This window comes from Nicotiana attenuata, unplaced genomic scaffold (genome assembly GCF_001879085.1).
Source record: "Nicotiana attenuata strain UT unplaced genomic scaffold, NIATTr2, whole genome shotgun sequence".
Lineage (NCBI taxonomy): Eukaryota > Viridiplantae > Streptophyta > Magnoliopsida > Solanales > Solanaceae > Nicotiana > Nicotiana attenuata.
The window spans coordinates 26,030-32,029 of record NW_017671981.1 but is presented as its reverse complement, the minus strand read 5'-3'; positions in this window follow the sequence as shown (position 1 = coordinate 32,029).

Below are 6,000 nucleotides of genomic sequence, written 5' to 3'. Positions count from 1 at the left end.
ACCTTTCGGGTAGATCCATGTGTTCTATTTCTATGATGTGAGACGGGGTCTCAGCTTTGTGTTGTGATGGTACTGATGAGCTTGAGATACAACTCTTTCGTTTGGGGTCATTTTCATGATTTGAGGATATTCAGACTGTTTCTTATTGGTGCGCGAATTATGTAAGTTGTGGCTTAGGCCTGTATTGATGTGTCATGTCACCAGAGAGGTGTGTTGGATTCGAGGTGATCGTTGGGGTCATTAATGAATACGAATGGATTTGATTTCAGCTTGTTGGGAGGATAATATCGAGGTTCGGCTCGGAAATTTGCTGTGGTATTAGCCAAAAGGGAAGTGACTTCATGAATGGTTGACTTGAGAGATGGTTACGGTTTATTGCATGTTTCATTTATCATTAGCAGTATATAGAAGTGTGGAATAAGACCTTAGTTGATAAGAGTTTTTCTACCGGGATTCGAGTGTTGGGTGCAGCTGCTGTGAATAGAAGTTATCGTTTCGAGTGTTTGAGTTATGTGGTATTTCATATGATTGCACCCGAGGTTGCAGGTATGGGTTATTACAGCTGGTTCGGGCTTATTCTGAATAGAGATGTGAGGTTCTGATCTTGTGTATGATTTCGGAAAGTGAAATGTGGTTCTATGGCTTATGGGCTAGATTGGATGGTGAAATTTCAGTTACAATATGTTATCGGACCTATACGAGATAGGGTGACGTGGGATCACCCCCGGGTATATGCATGGTAAGGTTATTCAGCGAGTGGTTGACTTTTAGAACAACTCTGGGTACGTTCGAGGACGAACGTGTGTTTAAGTGAGGGAGGATGTAACGACCCGACCGGTCGTTTCGAGCTTTTGCACTTTGATCGCCAGTTCTCGGGCATGACTTGCCCCGTGTTAAGTATTGTGACTAATGTAGATCGTTGGTTTTGGTTTTCAGGAAAAATTTAGAATGAATTTGAAAGAACAGTTTCAGTTGAAAGCTTTGAATTTGAAAGGTTAGACCAAGAGTTGACTTATTTGTATATGAGCTCGGATTGGAGTTTTTATGATTTGGTTAGCTTCGTTAGGTGATTTGTGACTTAGGAGCGTGATCGGAATTGGTTTTGGAGGTCCGGTGTAGAAATAGGCTTGAATTGGCAAAGTTAGTATTTTGGCGAATTCCGGTTGATAGGTGAGATTTTGATTCGAGGGTCGGAATGGAATTCCGAGAGTTGCTGCAGCTTTGTTATGTCATTTGTGATGTGTGTGCAAAATTTCAGGTCATTCGGAGGTGTTTTGGTTGGGTTTTTGATCGAATGCGTGTTTCGGAAGTTTTAGAAGAACATAGGCTTGAATCCAATGTAATTTGATAGTTTTGGTGTTGTTTGAGGTGTTTTAATGATTGGAATGAGTTTGAATGATGTTATAGGGTGTGTTGGTGCTTTTGGTTGAGGTCCCGGGGGCCTCGGGTGAGTTTCGGTGGTCAATCGGGCCATTTTTGAAGTTGAAGTGTTGCAGAAATTGTTCATCAGCTGTTGCAGAAGAATTGGCCTTCGCGTTCGCGAGGGGCTGGTCGCGATCGCGTAGAAGGAATGTGGGAGGCCAGGAATTTGACCTTCGCATTCGCATAAGGCGTCACGCGTTCGCGAAGGGTAAAGAGGTCTGTGCTTCGCGTTCGCGGGAGAAGGTCCACGTTCGCGTATAAGAAATTAGGTCCCAGGGCAGTTGCCCTTCGCGTTCGCATGAAGGTAATCGCGTTCGCGTAGATTAGGGGTCCAGAGCTTCGCGTTCGCGTGAGGGTAACCGCGTTCGCGAAGGGTATTTTTGTCAGAAGCAATTTTGTGCATCGCGAACGCGAGAAGGGCCTCGTGTTCGCATAGAGGAAATTATCACTGGACAGAAGGGTTTTAATAGATATTTCATCCGCGAGCTAAGCCCTATTTGAGAGCTTTTAGACGGGAATTGAAGAGGATTTCGACTGGGATTGATTGGAGGTAAGCCCTATGAACTAAAAACACGATTTTATTGTGAAATTGACCTTGAAATCCATGGAAACTTAGCAAAAAGGAGAAGAACTAGGGCTAGAGTTTTAATATTTCAAATTGGGATTTGAGGGGTCATTTGGACTCCGATTTTGGTAATCTTTATATGTATAGACTCGCAGCAAGATAAGGAGTCCGTTGATATTAAATTTTCTGATTTTCGAGAAGTGGGCCCGGGGCTCGGGTTTTGCTAATTTCGAGATTTTCGCTATTTTTCGATTGGGTATTGTTCCATTGGCATATTGTGACGTATTCGTTGTGGTTTTGGTCAGATTCGACGGCGAGGAGGTCGATTTGAGAGGCAAGGGCATAACGAGCTAGGATTTTGGCCGGCTTGAGGTGAGTAATGATTGTAAATGATATTTTGAGGGTTTGAAACCCCGTATTTGCACATCGTAGTGCTATATTGAGGTGACTTGCACGCCGGATAGCGAGCGTAGGGCAGAGCACCGTTAGGGATTGTGACTTGGTCCATCCCGATAGATGAATTTACTGTGTATTTGACTGAATATCACATGTTATCATTATGATTTGAGCTGATTGTCATATTTGGGCTTCGTGCCAATTGATTGAATCCTTCAGGGATTGCTATTACTGGTTTCTTACCATTTTTACCTATAATTGAACTCAGTCCTAGTATTTAATACTGTTTTGCAAACTCAGCCACTTTTCTCAAACTTGAAACTTAAATAATATTTTTAATGAAGTTTGGGCTGAATATTTCTATATTATTGTGCCCGAGGGGCTTATGTGATTCTGGACTGAGTATGCGATCGGGCTGCGCGCCGCAGCAGTATTATGTTGACATTGATATGAGGCCGAGGGCCTAGTTGATGCCACGAGATGGCTTTATATTGCGCTTGCGCCGTAAGGGGCCCCTCCCGGAGTCTGCACACCCCCAGTGAGCGCCGTCTACGATAAACGGATCGGGCTGCACGCCGCAGCGGTATGTGGATCGGGCTGCACGCCGCAGCGGTACTAGTACTGTTCTGTGAGTTTACTTTATTTTATTTGCTTGCTTTACCTGTTGTTGTGCTACTTCATGAGATATCTACCGGATTGCCTGACATTATTTGTTAATTGAGTGTGGTGCCCGAGGGGCGGACTTCTGTGCTTATCTGCACTATTTGGATTGCATTTGTTTGCATATTGTTGAAAAAGTCATTTCCAAAAGAGGTTTTAAACTGAGCTAAGATATTTCTAAAGATTTCACAGCTTCACTGTTTTTCTCAAAAGGTTTTACACTACTTCTATATAGCATGATGATGTGACATATGTGATTTCTTACCGCTCAGTTGTTATTTACCTTTATTATTCACTGAGTTGGAGTACTCACTTTACTCCCTGCACCCCGTGTGCAGATGCAGGTATTTATTCTCCCGGTAGCGGGTTTGGCTGATCAGAGTCAGAGATATAGGAGTTTAACGAGGTGACTGCCAGCGTTCGCAGCATCGTTTTTCTCCCTTGTTCATTATTCTTGATTAGTGTATTTTAGACCTTGAGGTTGTACTTACATTCTAATAGATGCTCGTGACTTGTGACACCCCGATTAGGGCTGTGTGGGGTTGTAATTCCGCTAATTAATATTATTAAGTCATGTTTTAGCTGTTTGTTCATGTTTAAATTATTTCTGAAAAGACGAGTTGGGTTAGTTAGCTGGCCTCGTCTTCACGTTAGCTGGGATTTGGGCCAAGTAATAGATCACGTTAGCTATCCTATTTGCTGCCCAATAATATCTTGTTCATAAATTTGGCATCACAATGATCTCAAAGATTTGAAATAATTAAATGCGCTAGTTGCTTTAGACGCGATTAACAATAATCATCATGGCTATTGGTACGGTTCCCGTGGCATGGTCGTGATACATAATTCTAAATTTGGGTGTGCATTTTATGTGATCCGACCATAACTTCGAGCACTAATAATAAAATAAACATGTTGTAAATTTTGGGTACATTTCATGTGACGCGGTTTGCAATGCGTATAACAATCGTGATTTGTTCTATAAATATTAAAAGCGATTATAAAGTTAGAATTGCACGTAGGTTTAAAATGTATAATTAATCAGATAATTAGGCCAATTAATAATAGTTGAGCGACCGTGCTAAAACCACGGAACCCGGGAATGCTTAACACCTTCTCCTGGGTTAACTGGATTCCTTACCCGGATTTCTGTGTTCGCAGACCATAAATAAGAGTCAAACTTCCTCGATTCGGGATTTTAAACCAGTGACTTGGAAAACCATAATTTATCCCAAGTGGCGACTCCGAATAAATATAAATAATCTCGTTTCGATTATTGTCACTTTAATTGAAAAAACTCCCTTATACCCCCTTCCAGGTAGGAAAAAGGAGGTGTGACACTTGTCAACTTCTAGCCTCAACCAAAATGATAAAATGCTACTCACAGCTAAGTCTGCACTTGTATTCTACTTCAAGAACCTAACTTCTGCTAAATCTTACAATTCATGCGCGCTCACAACAAAGAAAATCCCCAACTCACACATATGTACATGGGATGAAATCAAAACACTCTTGCACTCGGAACGAAAGCTACACGCTATAAGTATCAGTCCATATGCTTGCTCTTATTTTACTTCTTTACTACATAACACTTATTGACCTCGAGTTACCGACATAGAACCACCTCAAAATAATTCTTCAGTTTCCACATGACTCCACTCTTTTTCTCTTCTCTTTTTTTGGAGCTTAAGTTTCTTTATATATACAACTTTGAGGTTGTTGTTGTTTTTTCTTCTTTTTTTATACACATAGTAGTAAAGCTTATCAATTTCCACTTGTACCGGCACCCCCAACTTAGGCTTTTAGCCTCATTCTAACTCGCTCAAGGAGGGATGGGTTCAAAATAAGGAATTATTTTACAAAAGGGGTAAAGGTTTGTAATGTGGCTGCCTATAAAAGGTTAAAGGCTCAATGGGGGTATCTAGGGTAATTGATGTACCAGGGAGGTCAATTTGGTCAAAACTAGCTAGTAGTCACAAAGAGAGCCTAAGATCATTTCGGCACCCAATCATTAACCTGAGAGTTGCACTAAGAAACCAACCGGGCAAGTTCTAGACATTACAAGTTAAGCATATGCATTATTTATACAAATCCTCACTCACTCAAAACGCATGAACTGTTCAGCTCAAATAGGTTCAGCCCTCAAGTGAATGCAAGGCAACTCAAAACTTTCATCTCAAGCTATGTAAGATTCTAAATAAGCATAAAGTCAAAGAGCGAGCCTCAAGTTCACAAGAATGACTAACCATTACCATTTCTTTTAGATATATACAAAAGAAGGAAGGGTATCATTTATTTAAAAAAATTCATTACATGCTTGAAGCTAGAACAATCAACACCTATCAAGTCAAAACATTTCACGCTACTGCCGTGGTTCTACTATTACACCCTTGGAAAAGAACCCGGCAAAGAAAAACCAAGGGGAATTCATTGCTAACTATCAATCTATGCTACTAGAGTAAAGAGTTTATGTACAATTTTCACACAAAAATATGACTACCCACCCCAACCAAAAAGCATGATTGTCCCCAATACATAGAGAATGTAAAAGTGAAGCTTAGGGACTTCCTGGGGTGCACTAGGTGCTCGGAGGAGCTGAAGCATCCAGGGCAGCTATGGAGTTAATTGCTGGCACTGTGGCAGCAACAGGTGGAACCTCGGACTGTATGGTGGTCTCCAAGGCTGGAGTAGGAATCTCCACCTGCTGTGAGGCTGTGTCTGGGACTTGGGAGCTGCTAGCCTCTCCCAGTGAAGGCTGAGTGGTCGATGTATGTGACTTGGCGACCATGTCCGCAAGAGTGCAATTGCTGTCTGCACGGCTGCTTTCTCTTCATCCTTTGTATCTGTATAAGCAACCACTTTCTTACCCTTGTTGTCCCGCTGACCCTCAGTCTCCTCTACCAATGCAGCCTTATCGGTATCCTCACCATCAGTATCTCCCTCGTAAGACTCCCCTA